Raw genomic sequence first — 19,441 nt, 5'->3', positions numbered from 1 at the left:
ACACTAGAATTCTACACCTTGGGAAATATCTTTCATAAAGTAGAGCAATATAAAGTCATTTTCAAACATATGAAAGTTGAAAGAATTCATCACCAGCACACATGCAGTAAAAGAAATGTTAAAGGAGATCCTTCAGGCAGAATGAAAGTCATATCAGATGGAAATGTGGATCTACACAAAGAAATGAAGATCACCAGGAAAGGTTAACTACATGGGTAAATATATATAAATATATAAGATGTTTTAATTATATGTATACCTTTAAAAGATAATTGGTTAAGCAAAAATAATCACAATATATTATGAGGTTTATAATCTATATAAAAGTTAAATACATGGCAACAATAGTGTAAGGACCAAGAGGAGAGAAATGGAAGTATACTATTGTAAGGTTCTTACAATATAAGTGAAATGGTATAAGGCAGCCTGGGTGGCTCAGCGGTTTAGTGCTGCCTTTGGCCTGGGGTGTGATCCTGGAGACCCGGGATCAAGTCCCACATCAGGTTCCCTACATGGAGCCTGCTTCTCCCTCTGCCTGTGTCCTTGCCTCTCTCTCTCTCTCTGTGTCTCTCATGAATGAATAAATAAAAATCTTAAAAAAAAAATAAGTGAAATGGTATAATATCACTTGTAAACTAGCAAGTTAAATACTATACTATAAACCCAAAGACAATCATGGTATGGTATAAGTGAAATAAGTGAAATGGTATAATATCACTTGTAAACTAGCAAGTTAAATACTATACTATAAACCCAAAGACAATCATTAAAATTTAAAAACAATCTATAGTTATTTTTTAAAGATTTTATTTATTTTTTATTAATGAGAGACACAGAGAGATGCAGAGAGAGAGGCAGAGACACAGGCAGAGGGAGAAGCAGTCTCCATGCAGGGAACCTGACATGGGACTCGATCCCGGGTCTCCAGGATCACACCCTGGGATAAAGGCGGCACTAAACCACTGAGCCACCCGGGCTGCCCCTATTATTTTCTATTGCTGCATAATAAGTTAGCAAAAACCTGGCAGTTTAAGACAACACAGATTTATTAGCTTATAGTCCTGTAAGTCAGAAGTCAGGCACAGCATGGGTAGGTTCTCTGCTCAGGGTGTCACAAGCTGAAATCAAATTGTTGGACTCACAAAATTCTTGTGTGGCAGTTCTGGGGAAAAATCCACTTCCAACTTAATTCTTGTTATTGACAGACCTCAGTTCTTTGTGTATGTTGAACTGAGGTCTACATTTCCTTGCTAACTGCCCACTGGGGGCCACCCTCAGTTCCTAGAGGCCACTTATGTTCCTTGACACATGGCTTCCTTCATGTTTAGCAGCAACAACACAATCGATCCTTCCTGTGCTTTGAATCTTTGACCTTCTCTTCTGCTATTAACCAACAAAGGTGATAAAATGGAATCACCAAAATAATTATGAACAACAACAACAACAACAAAAGGAGAAAAATGAAACAAAGAGCAGATGGGTCAGATAAAAACAAATAGCAAGGTGATGGACTCAAACTTAGACATATAAAAATTACTTTACAGGTAAATGACTTAAATACCTCAATTAAAAGACAACTATATGCTGCTTATAGGAAACTCAAGTACTCAGGAAGGTCTTGTTGCAGTAATGGGGAATAATTAGCCCTAAACTGGTCATTACTCCAGACCCACCTAACAAATTATGAGAACAAGACCCAAAAGGATTAAACTATTTATAAGTAACTGAATTGCATCCAAGAAAAAAGCTTAAGAATATTTATGGGAACACAAAAAATATCCAGCAACTAGCAAGGTAAAATTCATAATGTCTGGCATCCAATCGAAAATTACCAGGCATGTGAAGAGGCAGGAAAATGACCTTTGTTTAGGCAAAGATGTCTTAGATATAACACCAAAAGTATAATCCTTCCACAAATGATAAATTGGACTTCATCAAAATTAAAACCTTTTGTCCTTTTAACGTCATAAGAGAATGTTGGGGTGCCTGCTGGCTCAGTTGGAGGAGTGTAAAAATCTTGATTTCAGGGTTGTGGTTTCAAGCCCCACATTGGGTGTAGAGATTGCTTAAATAAATAGAACATAGGGATGCCTCGGTGGCTCAGCAGTTGGGCCTTTGGCCCAGGGCATGATCCCAGACTCCTGGGTTCGAGTCCCACATTGGCTCCTTGCATGGAGCTTGCTTCTCCCTCTGCCCGTGTCTCTGCCTCTCTCTCTCTCTCTCTCTCTCTCTCTGTCTCTGATGAATAGATAAATAAAATCTTTGGATAAATAAATAAATAAATAAATCATACAAACAAAAGACATGAGAATGAAAAAACAGCCATAGACTTAGAAAAACAATATTTATAAAACATACACATTTAGGGCACCTGGCTGGCTCAGTTGGTAGAGCATGTGACTCTTGATCTTGGGGTTGTGGGTTCAAGCCCCACACTGGGTATAGATATTACTTTAGAAATAAAATTTTAAAATATATGGAGCACCTGGGTGACTCAGTCAGTTAAGCATCTGACCCTTGGTTTCAGCTCAGGTCACAATCATCTCATGGGTTGTAAAATTGAGCTGCATGTTGGGTTCTGTGCTCAATGTGGAGTCTGATTGAGATTCTCTCTCTCTCCCTCTGCCCCTCCCCCTGCTCTCTCTCTCTCTCAAATAAATAAATTAAAAATCTAAAAAAAAAAAAAAAAGGAATCTTTGGGACTTCCACTTCCAAAAAGATGGAATAAATGTACTTATCCCTAGATTTCCATATATAAAATAATCATAAGAAGACTGAAAGGTGGAGAGAAAACATCAGACCAAGTAGGGACCTCAGGATCAAGCAACAACATGGTGGTAAATTACCAAAGTTTTCCTTATGTCTCACATCTCCCTGACTGGGTGCTAGAGAAGTCAGCAACACAGAAACATCAATGGGCACTGACAAGAAAACAAATCCAAGAAAAGCTTGCTCTTTCTAGCCAAAAGACCAGGAAAAGGACAGCTTAGCAAGACAGAAAACTTTTTTTTTTAAGTTTTTATTTATTTATTCATGAGAGACACAGAAAGAGAGAGGCAGAGACAAAGGCAGAGGCAGAAGCAGGCTCCATGCAGGGAGCCCAATGTGGGACTCCATCCTGGTACTCCAGGGTCACACCCTGAGCCAAAGGCAACGCATTCAACTGTTGAGCCACCCAGGTGTCTCAAGACAGAAAACTTTTCATCAATAATTGCTTTACTCTGGACAAACACCACAGGGTGAAAAGAAATGTGGCCCCAGTCTGCCAGCAAAGACCAAGTAGGAAACCTTGATTGCCACCCTTGCCAGACATCATCCCTTCCCCATCCAGGTGGCATCAGAAGGCTTAGTGGGAAGGCAGGCACTAGATATCCCTACTAGATAGTAACAAGTCCCCCACCAGTTGGTGCTAGTAGAATCAACATAGGAGTCTGGGTTTCCACTCCCCCCTTTACTCCTACTCCCCACCCCAGGCAGTAGCAAGGTACCGCTCCTCCTCCTCTCTGGGATGGTGTCAGAGGAGATATAGTGGACATTTAGGATTTTCACCACCACTCAGTGGTTACAGAACCACCCTCTCACTCCCCACTCCACAGCGGAGGCAGCATGAACCACCTTTAACCTTGCCAGCCAGAAAAAAAAAAAAAAAAAAAAAAACCTTGCCAGCCAGGGTAGTTCCAGTGCAGGGCTAGCAGGGAGCCTGAACTCCCACTACTACCCAACAGTAACAAGGTACATACCCCACATGCCTGTCAATAACGCCAAGGAAAGACTGTGGACTTTCACCCTCATCTGCCAGTAGTGAGGCAGTGTCCTCACTTGCTGGCTGTCTGCTAAATCACAAGATTTAAGTAACATTTGGAATCTTATAACATCATGCCCTAGATGTCCTGGTTTTCATCAAAAATGAATCGTCAAATCAAGAACCAAGGAGATCTCAGTTTGAATGAGAAAAGACAATTAACCAAGGTGACAGAATTGTTAGAATGACCTGACAAGGACTTAAAGCAGCCATCATAAAAACACTTCAGTGAATAATTACAAACACACTTGAAAGAAATGAAAAACCAAAGTCTCAGCAAAGAAATCCAAAAAATATAAGTAAGAACCAAATGGAAATTTTAGAACTAGAAATTGCAATAAGTGAAATAAAAAATTCAATGGACAGTAGAATATGGAAGACAGAGAAAAGAATCAGAGAATTTAAGGCTAGAATAGAGAATCCCCAATCTGAACAGCAGACAGAAAACAGACTGAAAAATCAAATGAACAGAAATTGAGGGACATGTGAGACTCTAACATAAAATGAATATTTGGATAACAGGAGTCCCAGAAGGAGAGGAATAAGAAGGTAGAGTTGAAATAGTGGCTAAAAATTTCCAAAATTTGGCAAAAGATGTAAACATACAGGTTCCAGAACCCCAAAACAAGATAAATTTAAAGAAATCCATGCCAAAGAATACCATAGTCAAACTTCTGAACATTAGGACAAAGAAAAAAATCTTGAGAAAGGCAGAGAAATGATACTACCCATAGGGGAAAAACAATTAGAATAATAGATTTTATTCTCATCAGAAACTGGGGAGGCCAGAAAAAAAAATGGCATAACATTTTTCAAGTGCTGAGGGCACAGAGCTCTCAACACAGAATTGTACAGCTAGCAAAAATATCCTTCAGGAATGAAGGGGAAATCAAGACATTTTCTGATAACAAAAAACTAAGAATTTTTTGCCAGTAGGCCTACTCTTCCGAATGGCTATGGAAGTTCTTTAAATAGAAAGAAAACTATAAAAGAAGAAATCTTGGCCCATCAGAGAAGAAGAAAAAAATGACAGAGCAAATACATGTTTGATGGTGGAAACAAAATTATAACGTTGGCTAATGTAATTTTCTAAGTAAAGGAAATATTTAAGACAATTATATATGGGGAAGGGTGAAGAGTTGGAAAAGGAAGTAAGTTTTCTTTTTTTTTTTTTTTGAAGTTATGTTTCTGCACTACACTGGAACTGGTAAAATGTTGACAACAGTAGACTCCTAAGTTAGGTATATATAACATAATACTTAGGGCAACCATTAAAAAGATATACGAAGAGATACACTCAAAGAACACTATAGATAAATCTAAATGGGATTTTTTTTTTTAGTAATCTCTATGTCTAACATAGGGCTTCAACTCATAACCCTGAGATCAAGAGTCACATGCTGTACCGACTAAGCCAGTCAGGTGCCCCTTAAAATGAGATCCTAAAAATGTTCAAGCAATCCTCAGGAAGGCAGGAAAAAGATTATTCTGGTGGCAAATGAGAGGCTGATGGGGGTGCAGTGGGGGAGTGGGAGTGGAGGCATCTCCACTGCATGCCAGGGTTATTTGAGCTAACCTAAACCCTTCCTCCCAAGGAAGCATAGTGCATCTCACTGCTTTAGGGTGCGGGGTGGGAGCAGGGGGAGGAATTGGCTAAGCACTTCCGTGGAGCTTTGCTTTGGGAGTTATGATGGGTTGGTGACTGTTTATATTGGTACTCAAAGAAGGCTGTTTTTTCCAGGTCAGCAGGCCACCCTACCATGACACCAGAAGGGGTTCCTTGCCAAGGCTTGGGCTCAGCTAGGCTTCTGCACCACACGGGATCCCTCCTAGGGCAGGATGGCACCTTTACGTTCTGATTACAAAAGCCAAAAGCCCTCTGTGTGTGACCTATACTGCTGGGAAAATGGAATAAAGATGGTTTGAAAAGGGCATGATGCAATTCTGGCAAGGGGGAGAAGCCAATTCCATACATTTGGAGCTCTGCCCTAAGTGCTTAAGCTGTACTTGGGTTCCAAATCAGACAACCTTGGCAAACTCTCCATACCAGATATAAAGATCTATTTTAACAAGCATCTTTAGCTTTTGAACAATTAGGAAGAAAATGATACCACGTTCCAGAGTAGTTCAAGTTCCTTTTCATTTATTGGGGGCAGGAATTATATATAGGGTTCTTGGTAGGTAATGAGCTTCAAAGTTTTGTAGTAGATCACATTCTAGGACTTACTGATGCTGTATTTATGGCTCCCCAACCCTGAGTTTCCCAGAAGAATGCTTCTGAAGACTTTCCATGATAGTATAAATTTTATACTTTTTTAAAAAAAGAGGGATGCCTGGGTGGCTTAGTGGTTGAGCCTCTGCCTTCAGCTCAGGGTGTGATCCCAGGGTTCTGGGATTGAGCCCCACATTGGGCTTCCTGCATGGAGCCTGCTTCTCTCTCTGCCTATGTCTCTGCCTCTCTCTCTCTCTCTGTCTTTCATGAATAAATAATTAAAATCTTTAAAAATAAATAAATAAAATAAAATAAATTTAAAAAGTGTCTGGGAGCTATTTGTGTTATTCATTATTCCAAATATCATTTTAATAATTTCAACATGAAAGCATCTTAATATTCTCAATAATGGCGCCAGTAACTTAAAATATTAAAATCCATATTAGGAAAAAAGGATAAGCTAGACAATCTGCTCTTACAGATACAATACCATATAGATGTTTAAGTTGGTGATTGGTGAAAATTGATATCTTTGCAATATTAAATCTTCCAATCTATGTTTCCTTGCATTTCTATTAATAATATATATAGATACACACACACACACACACACACACATATATTTAGAGAGGTACAAAGGGAGACAGGCAGAGAGAGAGAGAGAGAGAGAGACAAGGGGCAGAGGAGGGGCAGAGGGAGATAGAATCTTAAGCAGGCTCCATGCCTAGTGTGGAGCCTGGTCCGGGGCTCAATCTCACAACCCTGAGATTATGACCTGAGCCAAAACCAAAAGTTGGACGCTTAACCAACTGAGCCACCCAGGCACCCCTCTATCAATAATATTAACAGTATTTTATAGCTTTCTTTGTGGAGTGCTGGTACAATTGTGATAGATTTATTGTATGTATTTAGTGTTTTTTATACTAATATAAATAATTCCTCTTAAAGTTTGATTTTCTAATATTTTTTCCTATTTTTTGATGGCATATAAAAATGCAACTGATTTTGTTTTGACATTTTGTGCTGTACCTTGCTGACCTTACACATACACAACTTTCCACATACACAATCATGCTGCTAACAAGTAGTGACAGTTTTATTTCTGTTTTGCTAGACATGATGCATTCTCATCTATTCTTTCTTGCCTTATTATTGTAATGGCTGCATTACAATAGGGATTAAATAGTAAGAGTGGACATGCTCATCCTGTTTCCATTTCACAGCCTTAAATATTTTATCTTTGTGTATGATGGCTGCTGCAGGGTTTTAGTACATGTCACTTTAAGGAATCCCATTTCTACTTTCTTTTTTAAAGTAGGCTTTATGCCCAATGCAGAGCCCAATGTGGGGCTTGAACTCAAGACCCTGAGATCAGGGATCTCTGGGTGGTGCAGCGGTTTAGCGCCTGCCTTTGGCCCAGGGCGTGATCCTGAAGACCCGGGATCGAATCCCACGTTGGGCTCCCGGTGCATGGAGCCTGCTTCTCCCTCTGCCTGTGTCTCTGCCTCTCTCTCTCTCTCTCTGTGTGTGTGTGTGTGTGTGTGTGTGTGTGTGTGTGTGTGTGACTATCATAAATAAATAAAAATTAAAAAAAAAATTTTAAGACCCTGAGATCAAGACCTGAGCTGAGATCAAGAGTTGGGTGTTTAACCAACTGAGCCATCAAGGGGCCTCAAGAAAGCCCATTTATTTCTATTTGGAGCTTTCTAAGAATTTATATCATGAATGGACGTTATACTAAATGCTTTAAATGCATCTTGAGATACTCATAATTCTGCTCCTTGTTTTATTAATATGGTGACTACCATTTATTTTCAAACTGCATACCAATTCTGCATTTCTGAAATAAACATATCCTTCTTCATGAAAATAAAAAGGCACCCTTTGCCAGTTCTATCCAGACTGAGTCATGATGACTCACAGTGGCAGCCCTCTAGAGCTTTGAATGTTTTTGACTTTTTGTGCCGGAATTTTATGGCAAGTGAATTCTCTAAGAGGTAATAACTTAAATGGGAAATATCTTTAAAAAGATTTACTGGTTGTTTTCTGCGTGTGTATGTATATGTATGTTATCTTGCTTTAAAACTAGATTAGTAGGGATGCCTGGGTGGCTCAGTGGTTTAGTGCCTGCCTTTTGGCCCAGGGCGTGATCCTGGAGTCTTGGGATCGAGTCCCACATCGGGCTCCCCACATGGAGTCTGCTTCTCCCTCTGCCTGTGTCTCTGCCTCTCTCTCTCTCTCTCTCTCTCTCTCTGTGTGTCTCTCATGAATAAATAAATAAAATCTTTTTTAAAAAAAATAAATAAAACTAGATTAATAATTATCTGGCCTTAATAATTATCTATCCTTTTCTTATTAATGTGTTATCTATTTTAGTTGTACATTGCTATATAACAAACTGCCCCAAATTTAGTGGCATAAAACAACTGGTATTCTATTACAGTTGGAGCAGGGAATCCCAACGGACACAGTGAGATTGGCTTGTTTCTGCTATATGATATCTGGGGGGACTGAAATGTCTGGGGATGACTTGAACAGCTGGGGAAAAGAATCACCTGGAGGCTTTTCATTTATATGTCTGGTCCCTGGGATATTTCGAAGCCTAGGTTCACCTTGGATTATCTACCAGAGTGTCTATATTACATTCTCCTTGTGATTTGGGCTACCCCAGTATTGCAGCTTCAGGGAGGTTGGACTTCTTATGTGGCAACTCAGGGCTCAAAAGGAAAGTATTCTACCGCGCAAAGTGGAATTGTATGGCATTTTATGGCTTACTTCAAGGGGTCAGCACATTTTTTCTGTAAAGGGTCTGATAGTAAATACTTTAGGTTTGAAGACCATACAGTCTCTCTTTCAACTACTCAATTCTGCTATCATAGAGTTTATTGATGGACAATGAAATTCAAATTCTAGGCAATATTTGCATGTTTCCTTTGAGTTTTTTCAATGATTAAAGAAAAATGTAAAAGACATGCTTAGCTCATTGACTATGCAAAAAAAGACTGTGCATGAGATTTAGCCCATGGGGATGTAGTTTGCCAACCTCTGATATAAAACATTTCTACCCCTTCAAAAAGTTTCCTGTTCATCTTTTCAGCCAATGCTTACCTTCACCCCTGGTCCCAGACAACCATTGGCCTGCTTCCTCTCACTATAGATTAGTTTTGCACGTTCTAGAGTTACGTATGAATGAAATCATCAGGATGTCTGGCTTTTTTTTTTTTTTAACGATTTTATTTATTTATTCATGAGAGACACACAGAGAGAGGCAGAGACACAGGCAGAGGGAGAAGCAGGCTCCACTAAGGGAGCCCGATGGAGGACTTGATTCTGGGTCTCCAGGATCAGTCCTGGGCCGAAGCGGCGCCAAACCGCTGAGCCACGTGGCCCGCCCTCTTTTTCACTTTATTAGTGATTTTCAATGGGCAGTTTTTAATTTTGATAAGGTGCAATTAATTAATTTTTTCTTGTATAGTTCACATTTCTTGTGTCCTGAGAAATCTCTCCTTAGTCCAGGATCACATAAATTTTCTCCTATGTTTTCTTATACATATTTTATGTTTTCGATTTTACATTTAGGTCTATGATCCATTTTGAACTAATTTTTTTTTGTGTATGGTATAGATTATGGTAAAGCTGCATTTTTTCCCTATGAATATCTAGTAATTATTAAGTACCAAAATTAGGTAATGTAAATCCTCCAGCATTGTTCTTTTTCAAAATTATTTAGGCTATTCTAATTCCTGTTCATTTCCGTGTAAAATTTAGAAATAGTTTGTCATTTTCTTAAAAAGAGAGAGAGAGAGACCAGTGGGATTTTCTTTTTTTGTTTCTTTTTTAAAAAAGATTTTACTTATTTATTTGATAGAGAGAAAGAGCAGACAAGCAGGAGGAGTAGCAGGCAGAGGAAGAGGGAGACAGAGGGAGAGAAAGAAGCAGACTCCCCGCTGAGCAAGGAGCCCAATGTGGGGCTCAATCCCAGGACCCTGGAATCATGACCTGAGCAGAAGGCAGACACTTAAACCAACTGAGCCACCCAGGTACCCTGAGACCAGTGGGATTTTCATCTGGATTGCATTGAATCTGTAGATTAACTTGGGGAACCTTGATACCTTAACAATATTGACCCTTCCAATCCATTAATATGGTATCTCTCTCCATTTATTTAGGTCTTCTTTAATTTCTCTATGTAATATTTTGAAGTTTTTAGTATATAAGTCTTGAACATATTTTCTTTCTTTTTTTTTTTCAATTTTTATTTACTTATGATAGTCACACAGAGAGAGAGCGAGAGGCAGAGACATAGGCAGAGGGAGAAGCAGGCTCCATGCACCGGGAGCCCGACATGGGATTCGATCTTAGGTCTCCAGGATCGCGCCCTGAGCCAAAGGCAGGCGCTAAACCGCTGCGCCACCCAGGGATCCCTTGAACATATTTTCTTAAATCTCTTCCTATTTCATGTATTTGGATCCTATTGCAAATGACATTTTTAAAATTTCAATTTCCCTTTGTTCATTACTTGTATATAGACATATAATCAATTTTTGTCTTTTTTTCCTAGTATATCACAAACTTGCTAAATTCACCTATCAGTTTTTTTTTTTTTTTAAGATTTTACTTATTTATTCATGAGAGACACACAGAGAGAGAGACAGAGACATAGGCAGAGGGAGAAGCAGGCTCCTTACAGAGAGCCTGATGCGGGACTCCATCCCTGGACTGGGGTCATGCCCTGAGGCAAAGGCGGATGCTCAACCTCTGAGTCACCCAGGCATCCCTCACCTATCAGTTCTAATAGCTTTTTTGTAGAATATTTAGGATATTTTCTGTACATGATTGTGCCATCTATAAATAAATACAATTTTACCTTCCATTTTCTTTTTTTTTAAATTTTTTTAAAATTTCTTATTTATTTATGATAGTCACAGAGAGAGAGAGAGAGAGAGGCAGAGGCAGAGACACAGGCGGAGGAAGAAGCAGGCTCCATGCACCAGGAGCCTGATGTGGGATTTGATCCCGGGTCTCCAGGATCGCGCCCTGGGCCAAAGGCAGGCGCCAAACCACTGCGCCACCCAGGGATCCCTACCTTCCATTTTCCAATCTTTACACCACTTATTTCTTTTCCCTGACTTATTAAACTGGCTAATACTTACTATAGCACAATATGAAACAGAAATGGTGAAATGGGTATTTTGGTTTTGTTCCTGGTCTTACTTGGAAAACATCTATTATTTAATATTAAATATAATGTTAATTGTTTTTTTAATACAGATGTTCTTTATCAAGTTAAGGAAGTTCTCTTTTATTCCTAATTTTCTCAGAGATTTTATCATGAAGGAGTGTTGAATATTGTGAAATGTGGTTTTGTTTTGTTGTATCAAGGTGATAATATATTTTTTTTAGTCTCTTAACATGGCCAATGTAACTGATTAATTTTCAAATGACAAACCAATCTATGTTCCTTAGATGACTACTACTTGTTCATATGGTCATGTATATCATCCTTTTCATATATTGCTGGATTTGAATTGTCAATATTTTATTAAGGATTTTTCTATGTTTATGAAGAATACTAGTCTGTAGTTTTATTTTCTTGTAATGTCTTTACCAGCTTTGAGTAGCAGGATAATTCTCTCATCCATTGAGTTAGGAAGTGTTCTTTTCCATGTTTTGAAAAATTGTAGTAGGATTAGAATTATGTCTTCCTTATGTGTTTGGTAGTATTCAGTGAAGCCATCTGGGCACACAGTTTTCTTTCTGGAATGGTCATTATTTGTGGATTCAATTTTTTTTTAAAGATTTTATTTATTTATTCATGAGAGAGAGAGAGGCAGACACAGGCAGAGGGAAAAGCAGGCTCCATGCAGGGAGCCCAACATGGGACTCGATCCCAGGTCTCCAGGATCAGGCCCTGGGCTGAGGGCAGCACTAAACTGCTGAGCCACCCAGGCTGCCCTGTGGATTCAATTTTTCAATTGATATAGGGCTTTTCTTTTTTTCTATTTCTTTTGAAGCCCATTTTGGTAATTTTTGTCTTTTTTTTAAGATTTTATTTATTTATTCATGAGAGACACACAGAGAAAGAGGCAGAGACATAGATAGAGAGAGAGGCAGGCCCCTCACAGAGCCTGATGTGGGACCAATCCCAGGACCAGGACCATGCCCTGAGCCAAAAGCAGATGCCCAACCACTGTGCTACCCAGGCATCCCTTATTTTTGTCTTTCAAGGAATTTGTCCATTTCATCTAGTAGTTAAACTTGTTGGTATGAAGTTATTTTATATATAACATTATTTTCATGTTATTTTATATATTTTATATAATGTATATATTCTCTGTGATCTATATGATATACCCTCTTCTATTCCTATTGATAGTAAGGATTTGTATCTTCTCTCTCTTCTTGATCAATCTACCTGGAGGTTTATCAATTTTATTGACATTTTCAAAGAACTAGCTTTTGGTTTCATTGATTTTTCTTTATTGGTCATTTTCTATTTTGATTTTTTTAAAGATTTTATTTATTTATTTGAGAGAGAAAAAGAGACAGAACATTAGTGGGGCATGTGGACAGAGGGAGAGGGAGAAGCAGACTTCCTGCTGAGCAGGGAGCCTGACATGGGGCTCCATCCTGGGGCTCAATCCCAGGACCTTGAGATCATGACCTGAGCCAAAGTCAGACGCTTAACCGACTGAACCACCCACATGCCCCATATTATATTGATTTCTGTTCCTATTTTTACTTTTCCTTCTCATCACTTTGGGTTTAATATGTTCTTTTTCTAGCTTCTTCATATGGAAGCTTAGCTTATTGTTTGTAGACATCTCTTCGTCTCTACCCTAAGTATTTAAAGTTATAAAATTTCCTTGTAATTTCTCCTTTGACTCCTATGTTACTCAGAAGTGTGTTGTTTAATTTCCAAATATTTGGGCATTTTTCAGATATTTTTCTCTTATTGGTTTGTAATTTATTTGTGGGTAAGAAACATGTTCTGTATGATATAATTCTCTTAGATTTATTAAGACTTATTTTGTGACCCAGCATATGGTCTATTTTGCTGAATGTTCTATGTGCACTTTGGAAAAAATGTGTATTCTGTAGTTGTATGGAATATTTTTTAAATGTCAGGTCAAGTTGAATGATTGTGTTGTGTGTTCTTTACTCCTATTGATTTTTTGTCTGCTTTTCTTTCAATTACTATAGGAAATATGTTGAAATCTCCAATTGTAATTTTGGTTTTATCTACTTTCACTTCTTTTTTTTTAAAGATTTTATTTATTTATTCATGAGACACACACACACACACACACACACACACAGAGAGAGAGAGAGAGAGAGAGAGAGAGAGAGAGAGGCAGAGAGAGAAGCAGGCTCCATGCAGGGAGCCCAATGTGGGACTCGATCCTGGGACTCCAGGATCCTGCACTGGGCTGAAGGCAAGTGCTAAACTGCTGAGCCACCCAGGGATCCCCTATCTACTTTCACTTCTGTCAGTTTTTGCAGACAGCATATACTTGGGTCTTGCTTTTTATTTTTTAAAACCCTGTCTGATAATTTCTGTCATTTTTATTTTTTTAAAGATTTTATTTATTTATTCATGAGAGACAAGGGGGAGGCAGAGACATAGACAGAGGGAGAAGCAGGAGCCCTGAGAGGAGCCCAATGTGGGACTCGATCCCAGGACCCCGGGATCAGAACTTGAGCCAAAGGCAGACGCTCAGTCACTGAGCCACCCAGGTGCCCCTGTCATTTTTAAATTAAGGTATAATTGACATACAATATCCTATTAGTTTTAGGTGTATATCATTGTGACTTAATATCTTTATACATTACAAAATGATCCCCACAATAAGTCTAGTTACCTATCTGTCATCATACAAAGTTATTACAATAGTATTGACTATATTCTCTATGTGGTACATTACATTTTCATAACTTATTTTTTTTTATAACTGGAAGATTGTACTTCTTAATCCATTTCACTTACTTTTCCTGCCCCCCACCCTCTCCCCACTGTAGTGACCAATAATTTGTTTCCTTTATCTATGAGCCTGTTTTTGCTTTGTTTTGTTTGTCTTGTGTTTTAGATTCTACATATAAGTGAAATCATATGGTATTTGCCTTTCTCTTTTTTTTGTTTTTTTTTTTTTTTTAGATTTTATTTACTTATTTGACAGAAAGAGAGAGGGGGGCAGAAACAGGCTGCATGCTGAGCAGGGAGCCAGACACAGGGCTCAATCCCAGGACCCTGGGATCATGACCTTAGCTGAAGGCAGATGCTTAACCTACTGAGCCACCCAGGTTCCCGTCTTGCTCTGTCTTATTTCACTTAGCATAATATCTTGTAGACCCATTCATGTTCTCACAAATGGCAAGATCTTGTGTGTGTGTAAAACAGTTTTATTTGTTAATCTATTCATGTTTACTTATACTGCTTCTATATCTTGGCTATTGTAAATAATGCTGCAGTGAACATAGGGGAGAAGATATCTCTTCAGATTGATGTTTTGGTTTTTTTCAGCTAAATACCCAGAAGTGGAATTTCTGGGTCATCTGGTAGCTCTATTTTTAATTTTTTGAGGAATCTCTATACTGTTTCCCAGAGTGGCTGCACAATTTACATTCTGACCAAGTGACTGAGGTTTCTTTTTCCACATCCCAGCAACACTTGCTGGTTTTTGTTTTTTTGATAATAGCCAATTTGACAGGCGTAAGGAGATATTTCATTGTGGTTTTGATTTACATTTCCCTGATGATTAATGATGCTGAGTACTTTTTTTGTGTGCCAGGTGCCTATTGGTGTGTCTTGTTCAGAAAAATGTCTGTTTAAGTCCTATGTCCATTTGTTTACTCAAGTTATTTGTGGTTTTTGATATTAAGTTGTGTAAGTTCTTTCTATAATTTGGCTATTAACCTCTTATTGAATGTATGATGCAAATATCTTCTCCCATTCAGTAGGTTCCCTTTTTGCTTTGTTTTCTTCACTGTGCAAAAGGTTTTTAGTTTGATGTTAATTTCTGCCCTTTTTGGGGGTCTTGTTTTTAAGTAGGCTCCATGCCAGTGTGGAGCCCAACTCAGGGTTCGCACTCACAACTCTGAGATCAAGACCTGAGCTGAGACCAAGAGTTGGAAGCTTAACTGACTGAGGCCACCCAGGTGCCCCGAATTTCTGCCTTTTAATTGGAGCATTTCGATAATTTATATTTAACGTATCCATATAATTAGCTTTATTTTTTTTCATATAATTAGCTTTAAATCTCACATTTGCTCTTTGTTTTGTTTGCCTATATGTTCTTTGTTCCTTTTCCCCTCTTTTCCTGTTTTCTTTTGGGTTGATATTTTTCTATTCCATTTCATTTCCACTCTTGACTTATTCTCTATACCTCTTTGTTTTGAGGTGGTTGCTCTGGGGTTTCCAAAAGTTGTCTTCATCTTCTCACAATTTGTTTTCAGATAATATTATACCATTTCACATATAGTGTAAGAACCATGCAACAGTGTACTTCCCTTTCTTCCCTCCTGACTTATGTGTTGATTTCAACATATGTTATAAATGGTACAGCACATCATTATTGTTTTTCCTTTAAACAGTTGTCTTGTAGAATTGTTAGAAAATTAGAATAATTATTTTCATATTTATCTGCATATATGCAAAAATAAATAAATAAATAACTGCATATATGCCATTTCAGCACTCTTCATTCCTTTCTGTAGATCTAAGTTTCTTTCTGGTACCGTATGTCTCTGCTGGAAGAATTTTTAACATTTCTCATAGTGCAGGTGTGCTGGTGCCAAATCCTCTCAGTTTTTATTTGCCTGAAAATTCTTTTTTCCACCTTCATTTTTGAAGGATATGTTTTCTGGGTAATGAGTTATTTTTTAAGATTTTTTTTAAAAGTTTATTTATTTGAGAGAGCGAGCGAGACTGCACAAGCAGAGAGAACAGGGGGGTGGGGAGAAGCCCAATGTGGGGATCTATCCCAGGACCCCCAGATCATGACCCGAGCTGAAGGCAGATGCTTTACAGACTGAACCACCCAGGTGCCCCATTTTATTTTATTTATTTTATTTTATTTTATTTTATTTTATTTTATTTTATTTTATGTTATGTTATTTTATTTTATTTTTTTATTTTATTTATTTTATTTTATTTTATTTTATTTTATTATTGGTGCCCCATTTTTAAAAAAGATTTTGTTTATTTATTTGACAGAGAGAGAGAGAGCACAAATGGGGAGTGGCAGGCAGAAGAAGAAGGAGAAGCAGGCTCCCTGCTGAGCACAGGGTTCAATCCCAGGACCCTGGGATCATCACCTAAGCAAAAGGCAGCCACTTCACTTGACTGAGCCACCCAGGCACCCCTGGGTAGAGAATTCTAAATTGACTTTTAAAAAAATTCCTTCCAGCTGTGTCAAGACCTGCATTTATGTCTTTTATAGTATCTGAAGAAAAGCCTATGGGGATTTTTTTTCCCCTTCTACATCAATACACAATATGCCTTTATTTGGTTGCTTTTAAGATTTTCTCCCTCTTTTTAGATGATACAAACTTTACTTAACATTTCATGAAGCAGACAGTCTCCTTTTGGAAAGCTGCCAAGATTTCTCTTTATTGTTCCCTCTTTTTTTAACGTTTTATTTATTTAAGTAATCTCTATACCCCACATGGGGCTCGAACTCACGACCCCAAGATCAAGAATCACACACTTTTCCAACTGAGCCAGCCAGGTGCCGATTTACCACTCCTTTTTAACAATTTGATTTTGATGTGTCTTGATGTGGTTTTCTTTGTGTTTATCTTGCTTGGGGTTCATTGTGCTATTTGGACCTGTGGGTTTATAAGATTTTTTAAAAGATTTTATTTTTTTAGAGCAGTTTTAGCTTTTCAGTAAGACTGAAGGTACAGAGATTTCCCATATATGCAGTTTCTCCCATTCTCTACATCACTTACCAGAATGGAATGTATATACATATATATTTAATTGAGGATTAGCCTACATTGACATATCATAATCACTCAAAGTTTATAGTTTACATTAGAGTTCACTCTTGGTACATTCAAAATGGGTTTGGACAAATGTATAATGACACCCATCCATCACTATAATATCATACAAAGTATTTTCACTGCCTTAAAAATGCTCTGTGCTCCTTTCATCCCTACTCCTACCTCTTGTTTCTATCCAGCAGCCACCAATCTTTTCACTGTCCCCTCATTTGTGCCTTTTCCAGAATGTCATATAAGTTGGAATCATGCAGTATATAGCATCCTCAGATTTCACTTAGTAATATGTATTTAAAACTCCCTTCTCGGGCAGCCTAGGTGGCTCAGTGGTTTAGCGCTGCCTTCAGCCCAGGGTATAATCCTGGAGACCCAGGATGAGTCCCACATTGGGCTCTCTGCATGGAGCCTGCTTCTCCCTCTGCCTGTGTCTCTGCCTCTGTGTGTGTGTGTGTGTGTGTGTGTGTCTCATGAATAAATAAATAAAATCTTTAAAATAAAAAAAATAAAACTCCCTTCTGCCTTGGGACACCCTGGGCTCAGTGGTTGAGCATCTGCCTTCAGCTTAGGGTGTGATCCCGGGGTCCTGGGATCAAGTCCCACAGCAGGCTCTCTGCTGGGAGTCTGCCTATATCTCTGCCTCTCTCTGTGTCTCTCATGAATAAATAAAATATTTTTTAAAAAATCAATAAAAACTCCTTTCTGCCTTTTAATGGCTTGATAGCTACTTCTTACACTACTGAATAAATGGTCCATTGTCTGGATATACCAGTTTATTTATCTATAACTACTGAGGTTTATCAGATTTTCTTTTTTAAGATTTATTTTTAAGTAATATCTACATTTAATGTGGGGCTTGAACTCGCAACCCTTAGATCAAGACTTACATGCTCCGCTGACTGAGCCAGCCAAGTGCCCCTGAGGTGTATCAGATTTAAAAAATCATTCCTGGAAACATTTTGGCCATTATGTCTTCAAATATTTTTGTGTCTCTCTTCCTTCTCCTCTCCTGGGATTCAAATTTGTACATATGTTAAAACACTTGATATTTTCCTATAGATTATTGAGGCATTGAGGCTTTATGTATCATTTTCTTAGCCATTTTTCTCTTCATGCTTCATTTTGGATAGTTTCTGCTGCTATGTCTTCAAGATCTCTTTTCTTGTCTTCTGTGGTGTTTAATCTTCTGTTAAACCCATCCAGTGAAATTATAAATTCAAGTACCGTATTTTAAATAACTACAATTTCCACTTGGCTCTGTTTTCTATATCTTCCCCTTCTGTTTTCATTCTATTCTGTTAGTTGTTTCTTATTTTTACTTTAATATATTGAAAATATTTATAATAGCTTTTTTATCATCCTTGTCTGTTATCTCCAGCACTTTGTAATTCCTGTGTCTGTTTCTATTAGCTATTTTTTCTCCTTAGGGTCATACTTTCTGTTTCTTTGCATGCTAGCTAATTTCTTTTTCTTTTTTTTCATTTTAAAGATTTATTTGAGAGAGAGATAGCACAAGAGGCCATGAGTAGGGAGGAGAGGGATAAGCAGGCTCCCTACTGAGCAGGGAACCTGACATGGGGCTCAATCCCAGGGCCCTGGGATCATGACCTGAGCAGAGGGCAAATGCTTAACCAATTTAGCCACCCACGCACCCCTGCATACTAGTTAATTTCTGATTGGATGCCAGGTATTATGAATGTTACATATGTGAGTCACAGAATTTCCCATATTACTTTAAATAGTGTTGGACTTGTTCTGGCAGGCAGTTGTGTTATTTGTAGGTCATTTTGATCCCTTTCAGACTTCTTTTCAAGAATTTTTAGAGATCTAGAATAGCTTTCCCTGCAGGGCTAGATTAATTTAGGATTAACAATGCTAAGGTATGATATTTCTGGGATCAAGGTCTCTCAGACTGATAACCTGAAGATCCCTGGTCCTGTGTTAACTCTGGGAATCAATGAATACAACTTTCTGGTAGTTCTTTGTGGAAAAGTTCTTTGTCCAGCCATGTGGAGTTTTATTCTATGTATGGGGGACCTCACCGCAGATTTCTGGAACTCCTAGAATGATGACCACTATTTTATGGTACTGACCTACAAATTTTATTTTGCAAATTTTATTTTGGTGCCCTGAATGACAATGAGGGTGAAATTCCATGAATGTTCTAAATTATCTAATCTCTATTCCAATGACCTATCCAGTAATAAATCATCATGTTAGTTTTGCAGTTTCATTTAGGTCTAATGTTCTAAGCATTACTAAAACAAATTATATAGTACTATGAAAATAGGAGCACAAACATGTAATTGGTATTACAATAGATCACTTTATTGGGAAAACTACTTTGAATAGTTCAGAATCTCCATTTCACCAGAAAGCATACTTGTTACATGTTATTGTTGCTCCCATTGCTGGAATGGAACAAA

The 19,441-nt window shown here is 38.1% G+C and overlaps 1 protein-coding gene and 1 non-coding gene across 6 annotated transcripts in view; one reads left to right on the top strand and one right to left on the bottom strand.

The window, feature by feature from the left end:
* Window positions 1–19,441, bottom strand: part of USP9X (ubiquitin specific peptidase 9 X-linked) — a 482,011-nt gene that overhangs the window by 186,704 nt on the left and 275,866 nt on the right. The gene's annotated exons all lie outside the window — the stretch shown is intronic.
* On the top strand, window positions 2,370–2,442 carry TRNAK-CUU (transfer RNA lysine (anticodon CUU)). Its single transcript has one exon. It is a non-coding gene; the product is annotated as a tRNA-Lys (tRNA).

The sequence above is a fragment of the Vulpes vulpes genome, chromosome X (genome assembly GCF_048418805.1).
Source record: "Vulpes vulpes isolate BD-2025 chromosome X, VulVul3, whole genome shotgun sequence".
NCBI classification, from domain to species: domain Eukaryota; kingdom Metazoa; phylum Chordata; class Mammalia; order Carnivora; family Canidae; genus Vulpes; species Vulpes vulpes.
The sequence above is the reverse complement of the archived record's forward strand: the minus strand, read 5'-3'. Positions and strand labels throughout refer to the sequence as shown.